At 38.0% G+C, this 26,713-nt stretch overlaps 1 protein-coding gene across 1 annotated transcript in view; it reads left to right on the top strand.

Annotated features, from left to right (window-relative positions):
• Window positions 1-244: 244 nt before the first annotated feature.
• FYB1 (FYN binding protein 1) overlaps window positions 245-26,713 on the top strand; it is a 171,033-nt gene continuing 144,564 nt past the window's right edge. Inside the window, exon 1 of the mRNA XM_081233888.1 lies at window positions 245-530. The gene's annotated coding sequence lies outside the window, so the exon portion shown is untranslated. The remainder of the gene's footprint in view (window positions 531-26,713) is intronic.

Below are 26,713 nucleotides of genomic sequence, written 5' to 3'. Positions count from 1 at the left end.
GCTTTAAGGATATGGGGAGGGGGAAGGGTAAGCTGTGGCAAAGCGAGAGAGAGGCATGGACATATATACACTACCAAACGTAAGGTAGATAGATAGTGGGAAGCAGCCACATAGCACAGGGAGATCAGCTCGGTGCTTTGTGACCGCCTGGAGGGGTGGGATGGGGAGGGTGGGAGGGAGATGCAAAAGGGAGGGGATATGGGAACAGATGTATATGTATAACTGATTCACTTTGTTATAAAGCAAAAAAAAAAAATAAAAATAAAAAATAAAAATAAAAAAATAAATAAAAAATAAATAAAAAATAAAAGCTACTCGAGGATATTAGGGTGAGAGAAGGAAGTATGAAAATTCATTTGTACTGGAGGAGTTTCAGATGTGGTTAGGGAACCAAACTTAATGCAACCGATACAATGGGAGAACCATAAAAGGGAAACATATCAAAGAGTTCATTTCGTGGTGCAGTCTGCAGGAGTCCAGAAAAAGGGAGAGATGAGTGAGCCAGTGGCACAGAAGGCTTTCTGGAAGAGGTGAGACTCAATATCCTCCTGTTCTCCTACCTCAGGGGTCTTGCCCAGGCCTGTGATTGTTGGGCATGTAAAGCAGATGATCATCTGTTTCTTTTCTAAAATGTTAGCCATTCAGGTTATAAAGCTGAAACTGTGTAAGAGTTTATAAGTCTTTCTAACCCTCTGTGCTAACAACTTCAACCATGCTCCTTTGAAAACCTGATAGATACAACAGTGACAACGTTTTTAAATAAGGCTCGATAAGTAGTGTTACATTGTCATTAGTGTTCTCACCCTCCATCTTGTAAATTGACTTAAAAAAAATGAAACTGGATTCACCAGTCTCCCCCAGCCCCACCATGTCTCTGGGCCTCACAGTCTCCATCTAGCTGTCACTCTGTACCAGGGAGACAGCCTCATTTTACCATTGCCTGAACAAAAACAGTTCTCTAGAATGCAAATTTATGAAAAGAGATTTGAAGAATTATAACTATTTGTGTGTTCTCTAAGCTACTTCTCCCTTCCACTAGCAGGAATAACTGCAGCGCCCATACCACAAAAAAATAACTTTATCTTCTTCAGATGGTATCATTATACTGTGAGTCAGCTTTCTTGCATTTCCTGTTTCCTCTTCCCGCTCAAGGATTTACATACTTAATTGAGTTCACAGGAAATGTGCTCACATAAGTGATACTTGAAACATGTTTTTTTAAGTAAAATGATTATGCTCCAAAAACTAAAAATAAAAACTTATTGGTGAGTCATGAGTTATGGATGAGAGCTACAGCTAGCCTGTTTTTTCTTAGCCAAGATACTTCTCTTAAATATATTTTTGAGAGACTGCTGAATTTATGTCAATAACAACTAAAAATCACCTTAATCTGCAATTAGAAATAAACACAAATTGAAATGGAACTCAAATGAATAAATTGAAACTCAGCATTCTCTTAACCAGAGACTTGTACAGTTAGCTACATTGTTAATGGAAATTGCTCGATTTCCGTTTATCATGTAATTTTTGTCCAAATTACCGGCCCAGAGAGAAAATCATAGAATGACCAAGAATAAGTAATTATTATGGAGCGCATGGTGAAAATATGTTGATAAACTTGGTAGTAAACAGTGTCAGAGCATCAGGATTATTTCTACAGTACTATCAAGTTATTGCCTCTTAATCTATCATCTTCCTCGTATGAGTCACTTGCTCTTACTTTTAGAGCCTGGGCTTGCCTGCATTTTGAAACCACCTGGGGAACTTTAAAAAACACTGATGCCTGGGTCTCAAAGTAGAGATTTTTATTTAATGGTTTGGGGTTAAGCCCGGAAACTTGGATTTTTAAAAGCTTCCCAGGTGATTTTAACATGCTGCCAGATGAAAACCCTCTGCTTTAGACCCTAAATTGTACTGTTCCAACAGATAGTGGATGAGAGGCTTTTCAGTTAAGCTAGAGAATGTCTCCATTTTAAGGTCTTCTGGCAATGGCTTATGTCTAAAAGAATGCATGGTTCTCATACTGGCCTTGCTTTGATCTTCCTCCTCTGTTAATTCACTGAGTATTTATTATGTGCCAGAGACAGTGCAATTTCTGACTACCCTCCTAGTTCCCGACTATCCTCAAGCCCTCAAGCCCTACCCCTCTTTAAAATACCTACAGTTTCAAGGCAATCTCAAATTCCTTTCTACCCCTGGGACCTGACCCTTGTCCTGCATTTCTGCCTTGTCCTGGCAATGATTCTATCCATATTTCTAACCACATCTTGATTTTGAAAAACATTTTCATTTTAAGAAATAAATAATAGGGACTATCCATTTAATAAAGAATTTTTATTGTCACGGTAGTAATTAATATCAGGTCAGGATCAAATGAAAAAATTCGGTGTCTCTCTACTAGGTTAATGTGGTAGTACATACAAGATCTAGAAATTTGCAACCCCAAATTAAAAAGTCAGTTGCCTTTCCTTTGCAATAGGACATAAAGATGATTTTCTACTCTTAAAATTACTTTAGTATCAGTATACATATATAGACTATATATTAAAAATAAAGGAGGTAAAAATCCATGTACCAGAATGAGTTCAAAGAAGCACTAGAGAAGATTGGTGGGAACTCTGACTAGTTGGATCAAATATTATGCCCTTAACTCAAGAATATCTTGTTCACCAGTGTGAGAGGTTGAGGCATCTGATGCTAACAAATATTACCAAAAAATTAATGCATGAACCTAGACTGACATGTACTTTATATTTTTAATGAAATGAGTAACATCCTATGATAAACTTAAAATATGTCCACCATTCAAATATTGGTGAGATAGATTTAAATGCATTTAGAATTGATGATTAAAATTATCATGATCTTTTTGCTCTTTTTAAGATTATAGTTCTATTTTAAATGTGCCATATACTCACAGTTAAAAAGTCAGAAAGTCAGCAAAGTACTAAATAAGGATTATTTGTAATAATACCTCCACCGAAGTGAACCACTGTTAACATGTTAATATGGGTCCTTGGCAGATAAATAAATAGATACATAGATAGGTCCACAAACACACATTTTATATAAAATGGGTTAGTAACATACACAGAGTTTACAATTCAGGCCCTTTTTAAAAAATTCTGTGTCAGTATTTAAGACTTCAAACTTCCCCTGTAGTTGTTTTCATATTATTAAAGCATAATAACTGGATAAACCTGGCCAGTTATACAAATGCTCTGAGGGCTGAGATAACATGCAAATAAACCTTAGATATCAATGTGTGAAAACTGGACAGACCACACGGTTCAAAAAAGGAAGTACACCCTGCATAGCTAACTTGCACATTCACTGTCTGAGTTACAGCATCTTCGGGGTCACTGTGTGCCAGGCACGTCAACTCTTTTCAATAAAAATGGTAAGTAATAGATTTTATGACTCTCCTTGGTCTCCTAGCAAACATCTAATCTTTTCAACATAGAGCGGAGAGGTGTGGGAGTGCTTCACAGCCAGGTCCTCCAAGTCTTTGGAATTTTTGCTTATCTCACCATAGTTCCATTTGCTTATAAAGCTGCTAAGGCTTTATTATATCAGCTGAGGGACTGTGGCTGCAAGAGTTCCCTTTTCTGATTCTAGCCTTCAGAATAGAGGAAGAACTATGCCTTAAAGAAAGAAAAGCTGCATTCTTTGTCTTGCCTCTTAAGATGGTTGTGTGCTATAACCAGAATTGCAGTCGTTTACTTTTATGAGCACTTTGGAACCCTGAAGAGAACTCCAGTGATATACGTTGGGCAGTATTGCTGAGGATGAGTGCCATTTTGACAACACGGTGAATTTTACAAGAGGAGCTCTTTTGTTTAGAAAAAATGTATTTTATTATTTTAATTAAGAGAAGCAAAGTCCAAGTAGTCCAAATCTTAGGGACAGGTTGTGTTCCAAAGTTAATTGAAAGTCATTATGTGAAGCGCACTTAAAATCATGACTGGGTTCCCGGTGTGCCATAAAAACTAGCTTAATCCATAAAGTAGCTGAACTACAGCATTAAGATTCTGCTACAGTTTCCTATTATTTCGCTGTATGATTGACTGTGTTCTTATACATGTGGTGTTCTCAGGTTCACAGAATCTAGAAGAGAGTCAACTTTCTATCCCACACACCCCTTCCAGACTCCTCAGCCCCTAGAAGATAGAGATCGGTTATCCCTTCTCTTGTTATGGAGAGGATTACTTCCTTTGCCACCTCCCAGTGGGAAGATGGTGACTGAGGCAATGATCCCTGCAGGTACTCAGTGGGGCAGGGAGTGCACTGTAGGCTCTGGAATAGAGAGAGCAGAAAGACTCATGGCATGAGTTTGTAGTCTAAAATTTCTTGTGCCAGAATGGGGAAAGGGCAGAGGTGAGAGAGTGTAATCTCACCATGGGGGAAAGAGAGGGAGAGGAGAAGAGATGGGGTCAGACTTGCAGAGTCATGGGGAGAGGAATACCACAGAGAGGAAACGGTAGCACGTGGGCTCTCCCTGCAGCCCCATCTGTAGAGGAGGGCGGTCACCTATCAAGATGGGATTTACAAGTCCCTCTAGTGTTTCCAAACTCGGTCTTCAGATCCAGGATTCTTAGAAAAGATCTTGACCTTAATTACGATATCCTCTTCAAAAATAAATAAGGGCACTGTGGTTGACAGGTTTATTTGCATTTTCTTAGGGAAAAATAGATGGTAATAGAAGAAAAAAAAGAGAGAGGTTTAATTGGATAGGGTGTGTTTGGTGTTACATATAATGTTTTCTTAAGAGATCACCATCTTATTACAAAATTAATGCATATTACTAAAGAAAATTTCTTAGAAACATAGATATGAAGAAATGACACAGGGCTTCCCTGGTGGCGCAGTGGTTGAGAATCTGCCTGCTAATGCAGGGGACACGGGTTCGAGCCCTGGTCTGGGAGGATTCCACATGCCACGGAGCCACTAGGCCTGTGAGCCACAAGTACTGAGCCTGTGCGTCTGGAGCCTGCGCTCCCCAACAAGAGAGGTCGTGATAGTGAGAGGCCCATGCACGGCGATGAAGAGTAGCCCCCGCTTGCCACAACTAGAGAAAGCCCTCGCACAGAAACGAAGACCCAACACAGCAAAAATAAATTAATTAATTAAAAAAAAAAAAAAAAAAGAAATGACACAATACTTGTTTTCTATAGTTCTATCACTTAGGGGGCAATCATTGTTAAATTAATACAGATCCCTTTAGAATTTTGTCATTTAAAACTATGTCTTATAAATATAATTTTCTACAAGTACTATCACACTTTATAAACTATTTCCTTACTTGCTTTATAATTTAAAATATCTTGAATAATATCTGAGTTATGATAGCATTTTTAATAATGAATCATTTTTAATTACTGCATTGTACTCCATAATTTATTTTATTTCCATATAGCTGGACATTGAAATTGTTTCTTATTTTATTTTTCTTTCTTTATGGTAATATAGACAAGACTGTCATAAACATTCTTTTATATACATTGCCTTATAATTTTCCATTGTCAGAACTACTAGAAGAATAGGTAGGTGAAAAAACATATATTTAGACTTTGAACACAGTTACCCTCTTGTTAAACAATGTATTTTAAGTTTACCTACTATATAATGGCATGGCAAATGAATTTCCCAGTGGCAGTTATGGTATATACATGCCTATCTTTGTAGCATATCAAGGATATACTTAAAGAGGAAGTAGATTTCCTTTAATTTCTCTCTCCCTAACATTGCCTCTGACATTCTACAACGTTACAGAAAGGCACATAACATATTACAAGAAAGAAAAAACTCTTTCTACTTTTTCTCCTTGGAAGACATCACAGATCAGTCAAAAGGCCATATTCCTGGCTTTTTTTTTGGTGGGGGGCGCTGCATCGGGTCTTCGTTGCGGCACGTGGGCTCTTTGTTGCAGCCCACGGGCTTCTCTCTAGTTGTGGCGCATGGGCTCCGTGGTTTGCAGCATACAAGCTCTCTAGTTGAGGTGCAAGGGCTCAGTAGTTGTGTCACGTGGGTTTAGTTGCCTCACGGCATGTGGGATCTTATTTCCCTGACGAGGGATCAAACCCGTGTCTCCTGCGTTACAGGATGAACCACCAGAGAAGTCCCTACTCCTGGCTTCTTATGCTTTGCTTACTAGTTGTATGTTTTTTTCATCAGTCTCTTGAGCTCTGAGTTTGTTTCGTTGTCCAACAGTGATGAAGATGTTGATGATGATGACAGTAACTATCTCGCAGGGTTGTTTTAAGGAGTGAATAAGATAGTGATTACAAAGCACCTATTAAAGTGCAGGCACCAGCCAGACACTGAATGAATGTTGGTTTCTTTCTTTCCAGCCCCAAATAAATGATTTCCTAAGGAGGCATAATGACTTCAATGAACACAGGAGGAGAACACAATGGCAGTTAGCATTTGTGAGCCTTGACATACACCATCTCATTAAATCACTATAACAATCCTTACAAATAGTTACTGCTATCTTCCCTATTTCCTAGCTGAGAAAACTGAGTCTTGCTTGGGACGGGTGATTCCCTTACTCGCAGCCACACAGCTACTGAATTTCCAGAGTCCACAGCACTGGAACTTGAGCACAATTCTGTCTGCTCTCAGAGCCTGAGTTTTTCTGCATTATGCTGCATCCAAGAAAAAGTAGGTACAGAGGAAGACAACAAGGTGGTCCTAGAAAAGCCTGGGACTGGCTTTTAGGAGGGCCAGGGGCCTTTCCTCAGGCTGGTGACCACCTCTGTTTGATCTGGGAGTCAGTGGTTGTAACTTCTTCTGCTATTACCATTATGAATTATATCCTATTTTCAGAATGCTCATTTTATTGAAATCTTACAAAGCCACTGGGATAAGAGATTAAATGGGTTCCTGGCTTTGTGGTTCTCCACCCCAGGGTTTAGAAAGGGGTATTCAATAATCAAACACCTCGCCTTCCCTCCAAGCTCACCTGCTGTGTTACTGGTGTGACTAACTCCGCCTCCTCCAGGCTGAGTGCAGGAGGGGAGCATCAGAAAGTGGAACCACATCATGGCCCAAGTGGTTTTTGGGAAATTCACTTGTTATCACCCTCTTTGTATAACTTATTGGCAGAGGAACTGTAGAAACTTGTGAGAATTAGGTGGAAGAGTACGTGGGGCTTTGTGAGGACAAGGACATCAGCTATAAAGCATGATGTATTTTAGCTACATAGTGGCAAGGAGTGCTGGGCTCCAGGCCCAGCCACCCCATAACCCGCAGTGGGATCTTGACTCGGCTTTCCAGCTCTCTCAAGCAGCTCAGTTAAGGTAGAGGGTGGGCTAGGCGTTCCATAATGTTCTTTATGATTCCATATTTCAGAAGCAGAAGGAAGCGACCGTAAGATTCTACTTCTCAAACAGATGGTCCTGTGGAAATTAACTTAATCTGCGACCTTAGACAAATTATGTCACTTAGCAGCCTTAAATGGAAATAACAGAATGATACCTGTCCACATGACAAGTATGTTTAGGTACCTTTCAAGTTGTAGATTTTCTGAAAAAGCGGGAGGGGCAGATATCGAATCATGCACAAATTTTTGTATGTTCACAGTTAGTGAGGGGAAAAATCTTTTATCAATAAACCTTAGAAGGTTTCAAGAAATGAAGTAAAAATTGGCTTGAGGGTTTTATTCGTTTGTTTTGCTCCTTTCAGTCAGCTTGCAGTTCACGTGTGAGCAACTAACAAAAGAAATGTGTTATCACCCTTTTCCAAGTGATGCTGATGCTGCTAGTCCAGGGACCACACTTGGAGAACCACTGTTCCCTGGAAGACAGAAAGTTAATTCAAGTAAACAAATAAGTAAAATAGCAGGCAGTGAGCTCTGAAGGAGGTAAATAAGGAGCTGAGATAGAACAGATGAAGGAAACATCCTCTTTAGATAGTGGTCTGGTCTTTGATGCCATGATACTTAAAGCACTGGTTCTCAACCCTCCTTGCACATTAGAATCGCGTGAGTAGCTTATAAATCATACCCATTGTCCAGGCCCCAGCCAAGTCCAGTTAAATCGAACCCTTAAGGTGGGAAGTGGGGTCCAGTACAGGTTGAGAATTGTGGCACCGAATAGTGAGAATAAGCTGGGCACAGGGAAGGTGGCAGTAAAGACCATTTCAAGCACAAGAAATGGCAGATACAAAAGACAAGAGGCAGGGGACAGCTTGCATCTGCAAGAAGATAGGGTGGCAGGAGGAAAAGCAAGAGAAGAGGAGAGAGGCAAAGAGGTGGTTTCTAGAAGCAGGCAGCAGTCACATATTGCAGGGTCTTGAGGGCCATGACAAGGAATTTCATCTTATTTTGTTCACAGGCGGCCATTGGAGGCTCCCAAGCAAAGGAGTGAGTGTCATTATCTGATTCACATTTTGAGGGGAGGGCTACTTCTTAAGTGACATGCATCCTTTCCAGGCAGCCTTGACCATGGTGTGGGGCTTCACTACTGAGTTTCTCTCCCTCATCCTTTAAATTTTGACCCCAAATTTAAACACAGCCAAGTGTTTAATTTGTGAAGGATTTCTGAGGGGGATGGGTTTGGGGCCCCACAAATAATTTGAGGGGCTGCAGTGGAGGCCTACTTGAGAGCTGGTGTTCCAGGAAAATCAGAAAATAAAATCTGAGCTAGAAGAATCCTTCTGGGAGCTGCGGTTCTAAGCCACTTCTTTCATGGAGAGTGGTGATTCTTGTCCTTATCATGTAAGCTGGAGGGGGTCAGTCACAGTCCTGAATGACTACTGTCCCCAAATAGAAATCCACTCACCTCCACACACTCCCTTCACATACACCCCTACTCTCTACTCTCGATCTATTTATATCCTCTGCTTCTGCAAAATGGGCGCTTCCCCTTTGCTGCAATGTCTGTACCAATGTGTTAAAAAAAAAAACACCTCTGTTATGACAAGCGAGTTTTTTTTTTTTGAGTCCCACATTTCTCTTTTTTTTTTAAAAAAAAAAACATCTTTATTGGAGTATAATTGCTTTACAATGGTGTGTTAGTTTCTGCTGTATAACAAAGTGAATCAGCTATATGTATGCATATATCCCCATATCCCCTCCCTCTTGCGTCTCCCTCCCTCCCACCCTCCCTATCCCACCCCTCCAGGTGGTCACAAGGCACCGAGCTGATCTCCCTGTGCTATGTGGCTGCTTCCCACCAGCCACCTATTTTACATTCGGTCGTGTATATATGTCGATGCCACTCTCACTTCACCCCAGCTTCACCTTCCACCCCATGTCATCAAGTCCGTTCTCTATGTCTGCCTCTTTATGCCTACCCCACAACTAGGTTCATCAGTACCATCTTTTTTTTTTCTAGATTCCGTATATATGCATTGGCATACAGTATTTGTTTTTCTCTTTCTGACTTACTTCACTCTGTATGACAGACTCTAGGTCCATCCACCTCACTACAAATAACTCAATTTCGTTTCTTTTTATGGCTGAGTAATATTCCATTGTATACATGTGCCACATCTTCTTTATCCATTCATCAGTCGATGGACAAGCGAGTTTGAAGCCAAGAGCAAAAGGTTCAAATTCTAGACCTCGTTCATTCACAGGTCATTGCACGTAGGAGGAAATGAGAGGCACTTGTTTAGAGCACGTATGAGCAGCCGCTAAATGTGCAACACACTTGCTCTTGAAGCGAATGGGTGTGGGGCTCCAGCTCTGGATTTAGTAACTTCAATATCACTTCCCTAATTCTTGGAGGTGCATTCCATCTGCCCCTTTTTCTCATGTGCTTCTCTTTTTCAAATACTATGGTATGTTAAGAAACAAATAACCTAACAAATGCTCACATACTCACCACCCAGAGTCCACACATATTACCATTTTTTCATATTATTGCCATTTTGCCATCTTTTCAAAACTAAAAAAGGCAAAGTTGAAGCCCATTTTTTGCCCTTCCCAGTTCCATACCCCTCTTTCCATGAGCAAAGGAACACCTGTTCTGATAGTGCTGTCTCGCCTTCCCCGCCATGTTTTTGTATTTTTATTTCATCTGCCTATATCCATAAGATACTATATAATACTGTTTTGCCCTGTTTATTTTTATGATTTCTGCATTTGCATTCTTTCACTCGACATTAGTATGTTTTCAATATGTATCCATTTGGACCCATGCAGCTCTGGTTCAACCTATTGAATTTCTGTGTAATTATATTTCAATTTATTCATCTATTCTCCACATTGAATTCGTTGTCATTATTTTCTGTTTTGAACAGTACTAGAATAAATGTTCTTTTGCATAGAGGGTCTGGGCACCTTTAAATTTACTGGATGTTAGCAAATTGTTCTCTAAAATCATTGTAACAATTTACCTCTTGCCAACCTTGTATGAGAGTTGCCATTTCTCTGCATCATCCCTAAAACTTGGTTTTGTCAAGTTTATTGATAGAGTTTTGAGAATTTATTATATGCGAAACTCTACTTCATTAAAAATTTTTTTTAAACTGAACTATACTTGCTTTACAATACTGTGTTAGTTTCAGGTGTACAACAAAGTGATTTAGTTATATATGTATATAACTAAATATTTTCCATTATAGGTTATTTCAAGATATTGAATATAGTTCCCTGTGCTATACAGTAAATCCTTGTTGTTTATTTATTTTATATACAGTGGTGTGTATCTGTTAATCCCAAACTCCTAATTTATCCCTTCCCTTCCTTTCCCCTTTGGTAAACCATAAGTTTGTTTTCTATGTCTGTGAGCCTCTTTCTGTTTTGTAAGTAAGTTGATTTGTATTATTTTTTTAGATTCCACATATAAGTGATACCATAAAAACTTGTCTTTATCTGACTTACTTCACTTAGTATGATAATTTCTAGGTCCATCCATGTTGCTGCAAATGGCATTATTTCATTCTTTTTTATTACTGAGTAATAGTCTATTAGATATAGATATAGATACAGATATATCACATCTTCTTTATCCATTCATTTGTCGATGGACATTTAGGCTGCTTCCATGTCTAAATAGTGCCGCTAAGAACATCGGTGTGTATGTATCTTTCTGAATTAGAGTTTTCGTCTTTTCTGGATATTTGCCCTGGAGTGGGATGGCTGGATGATATGGTAACTCTATTTTCAGTTTTTTTGAGAAAACTCCATACTATTTGCATTTCTCTAATAATTAGAGACATTGAGCATCTTTTCATGTGCTTGTTGGCCATCTTTGTCTTCTTTGGAGAAATGTCTATTGAGGTCTTCTGCCCATTTTTTGATTGGGTTGTTTGTTTTTTGATATTGAGTTGTATGAAATGTCTGTATATTTTGGAAATTAAACCCTTGTCGGCATAGCAAAACTCTACTTCATTTTGGTTTTAATTTTCCTGATTACTACTAAGATGGAATGTGTTTCCATAAGCTTATTGACTGTTCAGGTAACTCTTCTGTAAATTCGCCTCATGTGCTTTGTTCATTTTCTTACAGATTATCTTTTCACATTGATTTACAGGAATTCCTTATATATTCTAGGCATTAATTCTATGTCAGTTAGTGCATTGCTAATTTTATGCTCTGAATCTATGGCTTCTTTTTTACTTTATTTTTAGTGTCTCTTTTTATACAGAAGTTTTAAATCTTAATGCTGTCAAATTTTACAATAAGTCTATCATTTCTGCTTTGATGTCGTTTTTAAAAAAGTTATTCCCTACTCTCAAATGTTATAGCTGTTTTCCTAACCTTTTCTCTAAATATTTTAAAGATTTGATTTTCATATTTAGGTCTTTAATAATCAGGGCTCTATTTATACTTGTAGTGTGAGGTAGGCATCTAATATATTCCCAATGGATAACCAATTGTCAAGTACCATTTATTTTAGTCTGTTTTTCCCCCTACTTATTTCTGTTGCCTCCTTTGTCATATGTCCATTTCCCACATATGTGTGACTCTGCTTCTAAGCTCTTAATTCTGTCATACTGATCCATATACTTCATAAAACTCCATGTTTATCACTTTCTTCCATCTTACTCTTGTGCTCTGGATTCATATATCTTCTTACCCAAGTACACATGCTCTTACCTATTTTCTAATAATGTCTACAACTATTTAGTATTTCTGTTAATATTCTCCCAAACACAGCAAGAACCTAAACAAAATACCATTACCCATTTAACATAATCTTCCAACCCTATTTCTAATTCTTAACACTTTTGCTTGGAAAATATGTACTTCACTTTTACTCACATTTAATCAGCCAAAATAAGTTGCACAGTCATGCCTCAGCTAAACCGGACAGAGATGTAGGGATGTATAATTTTTATGCATTCAGGGTAACAGCAGAGATGGATACCCATTTGGAAGAAGAGTAATATTATATACTCCAATGTATATTGTGTTTTGTATAACTGAAAACACTTTCATTTTGACGTCACTCTTAAATGATTGTTTAGCCGTATATAAAGATTCTAAATTGATAGTTACTTTTCCTCAGCACTTTACAGACTTACCCCATTGGCTTCTGCCTTCTAGTGTTGCAGAATTGTATGCTATCAACTCTAATTGTCTTACCTTGTAGGTGAAACTCTGTCATTCCTTTCAATATGTCTCTTTGTCTTTATGTTTTGCAGCTTTACTATGCTTCATAGGCATGTGAACTGATTTTTATTTATCCTGCTTGGTACTCAGAGTAGCAATTTAAAGCAGGGATCTACAACATTTCTGTGAAGAGCCAGATAGTAAATATTTTAGGCTTTCTAGGTATTGTGGTCCCTGTTACACCTATTCAGCTCTATCTTTGTAGATGAAAGCAGCTGTAGACATGGCATAAACAAATGGCTGTGGTTGTGTTCCAATAAAACTTTATTTATAAACACAGGTGGCAGCCTGGATTTGGCTCATGGGCTGTAGTTGCCAACCCCTGATGTAAGGTCTAATGATTTTCTTCAATTCTAAAAAATTCTCAGCTATTATTTCTTCAAAAACTATTACTCTACCATTTCCTCCTTCCTAGTCTGTTTCTTTAGAATCCCTGTTAGGTAGAAGCTAGATAGACTCAATCTATCCTATGTGATTTTAACTTCTCTTCCAAATTTGTTTATCTCTGTTCCTCTGTGATGAATGCTAAATCAGTTTATCAACTTTTTCTTCCAGTTCACTAAGTTTTTCTTCACCTGTGTCTAGGATGACCAATTGTCTCAGTTTGCCCAGCACTTTCCCAGTTTTAGCACCAATGTCCCATGCCCTAGAAACTTCTCAGTCCCAGACAGACCAGGATAGTTGCTCACCCTATCTGTGTCCAATCCATATTTTATCCCATATATTGAATTTATGTTTCAATGGTTAAGTTTTTATCTCCAGTTTTAAAAATTGGTTGTTTTTGATAATCACCTGTTTTTGCCTAATGTCTTCCCATTTTTGTTTCAAATATTCTTATGCTCTCCTATAGGTATTATTCTTTTTTTTTTCTTGATATGTCCTAAATTCTTAAGGTCACTTTCAGATTGTTCTATTATTTTAATTTAATTTGAGGTAAAATTGTTGATTTTATTGTGTTTTTACTTCTTATTAATAGTCTTTCTGTAGTTTGGAATTGTGTGGTAGACCCATTTGAGAAGGTTTTTTGGTTGATTGCTTAGTTTTTGCTTTCTATATGCCATCTCTAATATTGTGCTTACCTCTACTACTTCTTTCTGAGGCTCCTCCAGCCCAGAACCAGGTCTATATTGACAGCTGATACAGGCCCACAAAAATTTTGCACATTTAGTATATTCATTACTAAGTTAACTGGCATCTTGGTCCAGATCCTGGTTCTAGCCCAGCATTTCTCAACTTTAGCACTTTTCTGCATTGTAGGATGTTTCGCAGAATCTCTGGTTCCAACCCACTAGATCCAGTAGCACCCTTGTCCCCCTCATTGTGACAACACAAAGCATTTCCAGATATTACAAAATGTGCTCCCCCCCTCCCCTTGCCATGTTCTCATCCTCAGTTGAGAACTGCTGGTCTATCCCCAGGCAATTCTTAGCACTGATCATTTGGTCTCCTTTCATGGCACTAAGGATGGGAAAAGAGCATATCTGTCCTTGCCCTTGGTTTCAAAGAGTGACTATAGCTCAGGTTCTCAGGTTACCTATAGGAGCTGAATTAATAAATACTTCTGTACCCGAAACCAACAGCCCGCCTTGCCAGCCCTCCAGTCTTCCAGTCTCACTCACTGTTTTATATTTCTTTTCTGTTTCTGACATAGAAAGGTGCATTTCTTTTTGAGTGTAGCTATCGTTAAATTTTCTCATTTCGTATTCTATCAGTGACAGGTGATTAGGTCAGTGAGAGAGTCACAAATTTTAGTTTACTGAAGAAGTTAATTCCTCTTCTATCTTTTCCCTCACCTCCCTTTAGCTTCATATTTTTTCCTTTTTCTTTTCTTCTCTCATCCTCAGTCAGTGTTATTGGGTAAATCAACAAAGTAGAGGAAATATGTCAGCATCAGGGCTGATGAGATACTAGAATTAGTCCAGTTTCCTCCAGGTCTCTATTACCCACCTTTATCCCTATCCCAGCTTATTAAGACAGTAGTTTTCAAAGTGTGGTCACTAAACCAGCAGCATCAACATCAATGAACTGGGAACTTAATGGAAATCCTTGGGCTCCACCCAAGAATGAGTAAGTTCTGGGAGTCGGACCCAGCCGCTTGTGTATTAACGTGCTCTCCAGGTGATTCTGATGCATGCTCAAGTTTGAGATCACCTGTACTAAGACTTAGCTAGAAGTTTGGATCAGTGGCTCTCAATCTGGCAGCACATTGGAATCGGCTGTTTAACTTTAAAATACACAGTTGCATAAGCCCCAGCCCAGAGATACTGATTCAGGCTGGCCTGGGTGGGGCTCAGGTACTTTTTTTTTTTTACGGTACGCGGGCCTCTCACTGTTGTGGCCTCTCCCGTTGCGGAGCACAGGCTCCGGACGCGCAGGCTCAGCCGCCATGGCTCACAGGCCCAGCCACTCCACGGCACATGGGATCTTCCTGGACCGGGGCACGAACCCACGTCCGCTGCATCGGCAGGCGGACTCTCAACCACTGTGCCACCAGGGAAGCCCTCAGGTACTTTTTTTTTTTTTAAGTTCCCTGAATGATTCAAACATACAAAGTTTGCTTTAGTTATTTATTTATTGCTTAACCCATTTTGATGATTACCTATGTCAAGTCTTACTCAGTGTTTCGGGAACTCTAAGTGGAAACTGGTAAACTTCTAGTGAATAGAGTTTAAAGTGAGTCTGGTCTGGATTTGGACTTCCTTATTTGAATCTCAGTGCTGCCCATTTTCAGCTATGTGACTTTGATCAATTTACCCTCTCTGTGCCTTGGTTTCCCTATATGTAAAAAATGAATAACTATACCTACTACTTACTAAGGTTGTTATGAGGCTTATTTAGGTTTACAAATGAATGTCTTCAGAATAATGCCTGTTGCATAGCAAAAGCTATACAAAATTTCTCTAAATTATTTATTTATTTTATAAGTAAAATATGCAAAGAACTTGCAAAACAAACCAGTCGAAATTAGTGTTTTGAGAATGGGAATTTTAAAAGCATTTAAAGAATTCTTCTCTTTTTTTTTTTCATATTGAGACCTTTTGCTTTCTATGACTCACTTTTTCCTCAAAATGCTATATGCTCTTTTAAATATTAATTCAATAAAAAATAACTTTTTAAATTAAAATGTTCAGAATTTTACTATATGCCTTTTAAAACCAGCTAGTGGGATTGTAAAACCACAGCTCAGTATCACTGGTCTGTAGTCAGATTTGAGCTACAAAAACTGATAAGCCAACAATAAATTCAATCCTTATGTAAATCCTGGTAGAAATCAAAAGAAGTGGAGTTGAAATAAACATCTGCTGAATTTGATCTATGACAGACATTAAGTTGAAAGAATTCATGTGAAATCTTGTAAAAACCCTTTAATAGATAAACATTTAGGAGGTTTAACTTACATTAATACATTTTGATTTGTCAGTGTATGGGCATAGTCCAAAAAAACTACTGGCAATTTTGTTCATTATAACTTTGGAAGAAAAGGAGTTGAGTTTACTTTATCACAAGACAACATTCACCCAAAAGAAACTAATTTTATCACATGTACCCACAACTGCATGAGACAGCATTACAGGCCTGGGTGGAATTTTTTTTTAATAGCAGAACTAGCTATACCAACACAGTAAGGCTGAGATACACACTGTTTAAATTAGTTTACTGGGGTGGGGGAGGGGGGTTGGGGGAGGGGGAGTTTCCAAACTTCTCGTTAATTATCAAGCATACAAAGAAAAGACTGTGAGGGTAGAATTGTAACTTCTGATTTCTAAGCAACGTCCACCTGTAGCTACTGCACATGTGAAAAGTATCAATAGATGGTTTCAGTTCTCAGTAGATGTAAAAGTTAGCCAACCTGAGCAAACACTGGTTGAATTTGATAAGCAGGGCAAGGAGAGAGGGAGGAAGTTCCAGAAAGTAGGCCAAATAACCACGTCTAGTTGGCTAATGGGCATGAAAAACCAGACATAGTTTCTATACATCTTGACCCTTCTACATCCCTTTTTTTTCACCATTCTTCCCCACTTCCACACGGTAACGCCTTCTTTTTAATTTGTAAGCCACACAGACCAAGAAAAAATATATATATATATATATGCAGGCACATTTCTGAGAAATGACGCTACATCTACCCTTTGATCAGTGAGAAAACTGGTTTCTCTCTTCTTTGGGTTCATTACAGACAGGTAGTCAATCCACCAGAGGTGGGGGAATATTGCCTTCTTGGGCAAGCAACGTGCGAAAACTAGACATATATCACATCATTGCATTTATAATATCTGTGCTACTGTTTGCACCATTAAGGTCTGTGTTTAACTGAGAGGGTATAAATACTGCATCCATAAACACTTTTAATTAAAGAAAGATTCTACTTAACAGTGTACTCTTTCAGCTATTCTAACAAATACGTGATTTTAAGTGGTTTCCTAGACCCTCAGAGGAGACAAAAAGGGAGCTGTGGTTAAAATACTGGGCCCTTGGAACCATAGGCTGAGGCTGGAAGCCTTGCCCCAGTGTTAATTCTGTTTTCTCAACTCCCTGGGTCATTCTGCTGCTCCTTGTCACCTCCCCACATGGAGATGGGTCAGTCTTCTTTATCAGATCCACTGGATTATCTTACAGGAGACACCCACTTTTTCTTTTTCTTTTTCTTTTTTTTTTTTTTTTTTTTTTTGCGGTACGCGGGCCTCTCCGTGCTGTGGCCTCTCCTGTTGCAGAGCACAGGCTCCGGACGCGCAGGCTCAGCGGCCATGGCTCATGGGCCTAGCCGCTCTGCGGCATGTGGGATCTTCCCGGACCGGGGCACGAACCCGTGTCCCCTGCATCAGCAGGCGGACTCTCAACCACTATGCCACCAGGGAAGCCCAACACCCACTTTTTATACTACCTGCTTAGTTCCTGGAAAAGTTGAAGTTGCTGACTCCAGAGCAGATAGTTTCCCTTTCTGGCTTTAATATCCTATGAGTTGAATAAATTACATAGTTCTGGATATATAGGAACAGTCAGAGTAAAGTTTGGCAAACTGCCTTCTGGGTTGGCAGCCGATTTGGGATGTGTTTGGATTGGAAGCTGTGTCTAGATATGGGAAATGAGATCAGATTTCAGTGCATAACAACCGGCTGGATGGTTCTGGACTAGTGTATGTGTGCAGAGGGAATTGGTGGGTGGATAAAATTTAGTATCAAACAGGGTATACATGTCTGCAACTCACTTTGAAACGCATCAAAAAACAAAGATGAATGGATAAATGAATAGATATAAAGCAAAAGCAAGAATAGCAAAATGCAAACAATTGTAGAATATGGGGAGGGGGGATGTATTTTGGCATTCACTTTCAATTCCAATTTCAACTTTTGGATATGCTTGAAATTTTTCATAATAAAAAATGGGGTAAAAAGTTTAAGGTCAAAAAACTGGGCAAAGGGAGCTGGGTATTTTAGTACAATACTCCATTTTTTATATTCTTAATCAGGGCATTTATTTATACAGCTTCCATTTATCCACTGAGATATCAGCAAAAAAATGTTTTTTCCTCTAAAAGTATGTAGCTTTATTGTTTTCCCCTCTTATAAAAGTGAGATGTATGATGATGATGAATATTTTCCGAAAATATAAGAAAATGTAAAGAAAGTAAAAATTTCACTATCTGAAAAAAAAATGCAGTTAATAGTTTAGTAATTATTTTTCTAGACATATCACTACAGAGAGTTTAAGATCTTCCATATGTGCCTCTTGTAGTTATACTTGTGCTACTTCTCCACTTTCTGCTCTGCCCAACCAGCTCTGACCCTTCCTTTAATGCATGGCTTCCATTTTCTTCCTTCGAGAAACCTTCCACCTTTCACTCTTACCCCACTCTTTTTTTCTTTTTTAACATCTTTATTGGAGTATAATTGCTTTACAATGGTGTGTTAGTTTCTGCTTTATAACAAAGTGAGTCAGTTATACATATACATATGTTCTCATATCTCTTCCTTCTTGCATCTCCCTCCCTCCCACCCTCCCTATCCCACCCCTCTAAGTGGTCACAAACCACAAAGCTGATCTTCCTGTGCTATGCGGCTGCTTCGCACTAGCTATCTATTTTACGTTTGGTAGTGTATATATGTCCATGCCACTCTCTCACTTTGTCACAGCTTACCCTTCCTCCTCCCCATATCCTCAAGTAGGTCTGTGTCTTTATTCCCATCTTACCCCTAGGTTCTTCATGACCTTTTTTTTTTTCTCAATACACACAAATCAATCAATGTGATACACCATATTAACAAATTGAAGGAGAAAAACCATATGATCATCTCAATAGATGCAGAAAAATCTTTCAACAAAATTCAACACCCATTTATGATAAAAACCCTGCAGAAAGTAGGCATAGCGGGAACTTTCCTCAACATAATAAAGGCCATATATGACAAAGCCACAGCCAACATCATCCTCAATGGTGAAAAACTGAAACCATTTCCACTAAGATCAGGAACAAGACAAGGTTGCCCACTCTCACCACTATTTTTCAACATAGTTTTGGAAGTTTTAGCCACAGCAATCAGAGAAGAAAAAGAAAGAAAAGGAATCTAAATCAGAGAAGCAGAAGTAAAGCTGTCACTGTGTGAAGATGACATGATACTATACATAGAGAATCCTAAAGATGCTACCAGAAAACTACTAGAGCTAATCAATGAATTTGGTAAAGTAGCAGGATACAAAATGAATGCACAGAAATCTCTTGCATTCCTATACACTAATGATGAAAAATCTGAAAGTGAAATTAAGAAAACACTCCCATTTACCATTGCAACAAAAAGAATAAAATATCTAGGAATAAACCTACCTAAGGAGACAAAAGACCTGTATGCAGAAAATTATAAGACACTGATGAAAGAAATTAAAGATGATACAAATAGATGGAGAGATATACCATGCTCCTGGATTGGAAGAATCAATATTGTGAAAATGACTCTACTACCCAAAGCAATCTACAGGTTCAGTGCAATCCCTATCAAACTACTACTGGCATTTTTCACAGAACTAGAACAAAAAAATTCACAATTTGTATAGAAACACAAAAGACCCTGAATAGCCAAAGCAATCTTGAGAACGAAAAATGGAGCTGGAGGAATCAGGCTCCCTGATTTCAGACTATATTACCCCTCTCTTAATTCCCCTTGAGTTGCCATACCTTCAGCATTTCTCTTGTCAATGCCCTGAAATTCTCATCAAGCACCTCTAATATTCAAATGCATTTTCTCCCCAGTTATTTTGCATCCTACCATGCTATCTTGAATACCTTAAGCTGCCAATACATGTTTGCTGTCAGACTCATAATTTTACGTGAGCCTAATCTGATTAAAGCAACTATCTTCCTGATTTAATTAATAACTACATAGTTTAAAACAAAATTCTCACTTGAGACAGAAATGAGAATATCCGTGCCAATCAATTTCTGCTAAATCATGGGAAACACAGAGATTATAACACATAGAATTCTTATTTCAGAAACTATAAGCCAACCTCTCAGCTCACGCAGTTTTATCTTAGATTTTGTCATTGACATATCCCAAGGGTTCATAATGAGTAATTGGTATAGTCTCTGCAGAGCAGGGAAGGTTCAGGCTCCCTAGATGGGTATTGGCAGTTTTTATCGACATTTTTATTTCATGGAAATAAAACGAGATTTTTTATTCTTTAAGAGCAAAAAGAAATATTCTTTACTCATATTTGAGAATTATCTTTAATAAATCTACTTCAAGGAGTTTTATGAGTCCACTTTTTTGCACTGTAAATTTTTAAGTGGTTTCCTGATTTTATAGAAACATCTTACTTATTCCTATCAAAAACTTTCATGGAATCTCAAATAATAGATTAATAGGCTAGATAATCTTGGCAGTAAAAGTGTACGTTTCTTTAGGACTAGAAAAATGGATTGTTTCTATCTTCCTCCTTTTAGTATAGCACTGTCCAGAGCTATATCAAGGTCTGAATCACTTTTCAAATTTTGTACTAAGGAAATAAGAAATATAGTGACAATAGCTAACATCTTACTAAGTGCTTCCTATATGCCAGACACTGTGTTGTGTTTTAAAAATATCAGTTCATTAAATTCTTACAACTCTGGGAGATATACTACTTTTGTTCCATTTTATGGATCTGGAAACCAAAGGAAGCTAAACAATTCACAACCAGCAAGTAAGTGGTAGAACTAAAATCCAAACCAAGACTGGCTCCAGGGCCTCTGCCTAAACCATTTCACCTGACTGACTCTCTAGGCTACAAAGAAATGGACTAGAATAGCCTAGAGGTAGGGCATGTTGGGAACTTACTGTTTTGTTCATAAAGTTAGAATGAGTCTATCTTTCTCTAGGTGGCTGTTAGCAGGTTAGTATCAGATTACTAGTTAACTGTACTAAATTGTTGCTATGAGCCTTCTCTTAAGACATATGCTTTGACATTTTCTAAAAAAATCAGAATGAATTTATGTTGGTTGACTTCTGCTTCCTTGCCTCTTCTCCTGTGAACAATGGATTTTTTTTTCTTTTTGTGTCTGTTATGCAAAATAAAGGAAATTTGAAAAGAGAAATAATCCAGTCATAACTATTTCCCTCATATCATATGACCATTCATTCTTTATCTACAAGTAAATATATATATTTTTTTTACATAATTGTCATAGCATTTTTTCACTTAAGGGTAATTCATGAACATTCTTCCATGTTGTTACATGTTGCTCATAGTTCTTTTAATGATTGCAACACATTCCATGACATTAAGATATCATAATTTACTTAGATATTTTGGTTATGGCCAGGATTTTTCCAATTAGAAAAATTGTAATAAACATTTTCATGCATATAATTGATAGTTGTTTTCTGAATCTGAATCTGGATGATTTTCTTAAAGTCCTAAAGGTAATCAAAAAATAAATAAATAAATTTGTTAGTACAGTATGGATATATACACTGACAGAATGGGCTTTTTAATTTTTTCAGTTTAATTACTTAATAAATAAGACAATATTAAAGAACCATTTTAAATAAATTTTCTTCAATTACTATTGAACACTCTCAGTTACATTAGGTTAATATTTCCTCTCACATAGGATTTATGGGTGTACAACGGGTGAGGGGTTATCTATTGACATTAAATTATATTCTCATATTTAAATTCTTAATTTAGAAGATATTAAATTTTGTTCCCATTTGTGCAAATTATTTACACATTTTGCTTTCCATTTATTTTATTGCTGTTGTCCATTGTTGCATGACAGGTTTTTCTCCTTTATGAGTTGGTCTTCTCTGCTGTAAATTTGTTAGAAGTCAACACATTTTTGTATAAATACTGTAATCCATACTCTGCTGATTTTCCTTTTAATTTTACAGTCTATTTGCAATTTATTTTGACTTACAGAAGTAATTCAATGTGAAGTTAAAGTAATATCTATTTGCATATTCTGTTTCCCTATTTTTGTTATTTTTAGATTATCATATATTATGGCTCTCTTCTGAGCCATCTGTATCTTATTTTTGTAGTATCATACCGTTTCAATTATTATTGTATAATATATTCTGATATCTAATAGGGCTAATCTCCCTCATCCCTTCCATCATTACTCCTCTTTTTTCACAATATTCATTGATGTTTTTAACCATGTATTTTTCTAAGTAAAGTTTATAATTTTTAAGTTCTTCAAAAATTACAGTTGTGATTCTAATCATCACTCTTTCAGTATCAAAAGAAAAAATTTAAAAACTAGTATACAGTATCCAGCTTTCCTTTTCAGTATAGCTCTGTATAAAGTTCAGTTTACTTTTCACACTTCACACTTTAGAGATGTTCCTGCCTACTCAAGTAGCCCCACATAATCTCAGGATGATTTTTCAGGTCGGGGCAGAGTCTGGCCAAAAAGTAGAGAGCAGCCCGTACAGGGAATAAAGTTATCCCTCAGTAAAACTCTAGTGCTGGTTAAAACTGTATTCCAGGGAATTCCCTCATAGTCCAGTGGCTAGGACTCAGTTCTTCCACTGCAGGGGACACGAGTTCCATCCCTGGTCAAGGAACTAAGATCCCACAAGCTGTGTGGTGAAGCCAAAAAAAAAAAAAAAGAGAGAGAGAGAGAACAAAAAACTGTATTCCAGTCTAACCTAGTGAGCCAACTGGTCACTGGTGATGAAGAAGGTCCTTCTTTTATTTTTGTTGTTATTGTTATTATTGTTGTGTTATTGTCATTCAACTTCACTTTTCCCTTGCTGTGGTTTAGAGAGGTAAAAGTCATTTAAAGTGTTCAGAAATGCGTGTTCCTTAGATCTTCATGCTCTACTAAAGCAATTCCTTCAGGAACAAATACCAATTCTTATTCTCTCACAAAATACTCTTGAAAACCACAAGCATGTTTTTGTCAGTTTTTCCATACTTTAAGACAAAATTTTAAACAGCAAATCATGCAAAGTTTGAGTGAGTTATATTCATCCACTAGGCATGTAAAATATTTTCCTAATATAAACCTCTTCGAGGTGGCTATAAATCATTTGAAACTCCTCCACTGAAGGGATGACTAATCCTTTGACCATTAAATTGTGAAATGGGACACTCCCAAATCATATGATTCTATCTTAAAGCTGTTATTATTGTTTTTTTTATTAAGATGGATTCAGAATAAAACATTTATATATATGAAACGTGGTTCTTACATAAAACTCGAGGGTTCCTTGTCTTAAGAAGTCCATTTTTGTTCTCACATACTCTAAAATCAGAAAACATATCATTTTAAGAGGGTATCTAGCTGCTTTCTGACACTCAAAGCATGAAGCTCTCCCAAGAGGTTTGCACAGAGATCACCTCATGAAAGACCAGGCAAGATCTCACCTGCCCTTCCAGCCACAAATAGAGGGATTGCTGGACCATATCAATGTACAAGGGCAGATTCAAAGGACCCTAACCTTCTCCTTGCTTTAAGGAATCCTAATGCTTAAAACACACACACACACACAAACACAAACCAAGTCATAGCTATCATTCCACTAATATATCTTATTTCCTTTTATGAAATCTATTCTGGAAAACATTCTAAAAATGACTCCTAATTGCCAAACATAATGGAATCCTCTTAATCTTCTCAAAAGCACTTGAAAATCTTCCCTTGATTTCTGCAATGCCATCCATCCCTGGTTTTCCTCCCTGTGTCTGTAACAATTCCTTCTTGTTACCAAATGTCTTCCATTTTGGTAACACTCAAAGCACCATCATTTGCTTCCCTCTCCCTCTGCCCGCCCTCTCTGGATATTTTCTGCCACTCTCAAGGCTTCAGCTACTACCCTCTGCTAATGACTCACACGTGTGACATCTCAAATGCCACCTGACCCAAACTGAAGTTATCATCCTTTTCCAAATCTGTTCTTCCTATATTGTATAACTTGGTGCAGCCAAGATGATACAGCCACTGCCTACCCAGTCACCTGAGCCTTGTACTTCTATGTCGTTTAATATCTCTCCACTGTCACCAGTGCCCCACCACCTAACTTAAAAGCACATACACATTCTCTTCTCTCCAGCCGTATTCAATAGGCTGCATTCAGAATTCAGGCCCTTATCCTCTTTGACTGGACTATTAACAATCTTGCATCTCACACTCCTTAAATCCATCCTTATTCTGCTACTAGAATGGCCTTTCTAAAGCACACATCTAATTATGCAACTTTCTGGCTTCAAACCCTCAGGGGGTTCCTAATGGCCTAGCACAGGGGTCAGCAAACTGTGGTCTGTGGGCCGAATACAGTCCATTGTCAGTTTTTACAAATAAAATGTTATTGGAACACAGTCACACTCGTTCATTTATATATTGTCTGTGGTTGATCTCATGCTACAACAGTAGAGTTGTATAGTTTCAGCAAATATTATGTGGTTCAGAGAGCCAAAAATATTTACAATCTGGTCCTTTACAGAAAATTTTGCTAATGCCTAGCCCAGTGGGTAAAGTCTGAACTCTGTGGTATGACATGTGAGACCTCCATCCTTTGGCTGCAACCTCTACCCCCAGGCTTAGCTCTGGCCATGCACCCCTTAAAACTGACCCTCTAGCAGTGCTTGTCTGCTTGCAGTTTCCCAGCCCTGAACAGTAGAAATGTCTGTGGTGATGGAGATGTTGTGTGCCTGCGCTGTCCAGTGCAGTAGCCACTAGCCACGTGTGCCTGTTGAGAGCTTAAAATGTGGCTAGGGAAACCAAAGCACTAAATGTTAAATAGTATTTTGCTGTAATCAACATAAGTTTAAGCAAAGCCACATGTGACTAGCGGCTACTACGTTGGACAGTGTTATTCTAGACTGTGTCTCCAACCATAACTTTGTTCACTCTAACAGGAATATTTAAAATACTTAGAATACCCTGTTCATCTGGGAGACACATTTCAACAGTGAACTTAAGGTTCACTTCTTCTAAGGAGACTTTTATTTTTTTATTTTTATTTTTTTTATATGAGATGCACTTTTTTTTTTGGATTTGGCAATGGTTTCTTTTATTTATTTATTTATTTATTTATTTATTTATTAGTTTCTGCTTTATAACAAAGTGAATCAGTCATACATATACATATGTTCCCACATCCCTTCCCTCATGCATCTCCCTCCCTCCCACTCTCCCCATCCCACCCCTCCAGGCGGTCACAAAGCACCGAGCTGATCTCCCTGTGCTCTGTGGCTGCTTCCCATTAGCTATCTACCTTACGTTTGGTAGTGTATATATGTCCATGCCTCTCTTTCGTTTTGCCACAGCTTACCCTTCCCCCTTCCCATATCCTCAAGTCCATTCTCAAGTAGGTCTGTGTCTTTATTCCCGTTTTATCCCTAGGTTCTTCAGGACATTTTTTTTTAATTCCATATATATGTGTTAGCATACGGTATTTGTCTTTCTCTTTCTGACTTACTTCACTCTGTATGACAGACTCTAGGTCTATCCACCTCATTACAAATAGCTCAGTTTCGTTTATTTTATGACTGAGTAATATTCCATTGTATATTTGTGCCACATCTTCTTTATCCATTCATCCGATGATGGACACTTAGGTTGTTTCCATCTCCAGGCCACTGTGAATAGAGCTACAATGAACATTTTGGTACATGTCTCTTTTTGAATTATGGTTTTCTCAGGGTATATGCCTAGTAGTGGGATTGCTGGGTCATATGGTAGTTCTATTTTTAGTTTTTTAAGGAACCTCCATACTGTTCTCCATAGTGGCTGTACCAATTCACATTCCCACCAGCAGTGCAAGAGTGTTCCCTTTTCTCCACTCCCTCTCCAGCATTTATTGTTTCTAGATTTCTTGATGCTGGCCATTCTGACTGGTGTGAGATGATATCTCATTGTAGTTTTGATTTGCATTTCTCTAATGATTAATGATGTTGAGCATTCTTTCATGTGTTTGTTGGCAGTCTGTATATCTTCTTTGGAGAAATGCCTATTTAAGTCTTCTGCCCATTTTTGGATAGGCTTGTTTGTTTTTTTGCTGTTGAGCTGCATGAGCTGCTTATAAATTTTGGAGATTAATCCTTTGACAGTTGCTTCATTTGCAAATATTTTCTCCCATTCTGAGGGTTCTCTTTTGGTCTTGTTTATGGTTTCCTTTGCTGTGCAAAAGCTTTGAAGTTTCATTAGGTCTCATTTGTTTATCTTTGTTTTTATTTCCATTTCTCTAGGAGGTGGGTCCAAAAGGATCTTGCTGTGATTTATGTCATAGAGTGTTCTGCCTATGTTTTCCTCTAAGAGTTTGATAGTTTTTGGCCTTACATTTAGGTCTTTAATCCATTTTGAGCTTATTTTTGTGTATGGTGTTAGGGAATGATCTAATCTCATACTTTTACATGTCCCTGTCCAGTTTTCCCAGCACCACTTATTGAAGAGGCTGTCCTTTCTCCACTGTACATTCCTGCCTCCTTTATCAAAGATAAGTTGACCATATGTGCGTGGGTTTATCTCTGGGCTTACTATCCTGTTCCATTGATCTATCTTTCTGTTTTTGTGCCAGTACCACACTGTCTTGATTACTGTAGCTTTGTAGTATAGTCTGAAATCAGGGAGCCTGATTCCTCCAGCTCCGTTTTTTGTTCTCAAATTTGCTTTGGCTATTCGGGGTCTTTTGTTTCTCCAAACAAATTTTGAAAATTTTTGTTCTA

This window comes from Mesoplodon bidens (genome assembly GCF_964165515.1).
Source record: "Mesoplodon bidens genome assembly, chromosome: 4".
NCBI classification, from domain to species: Eukaryota; Metazoa; Chordata; class Mammalia; order Artiodactyla; family Ziphiidae; genus Mesoplodon; species Mesoplodon bidens.
The sequence above is the reverse complement of the archived record's forward strand: the minus strand, read 5'-3'. Positions and strand labels throughout refer to the sequence as shown.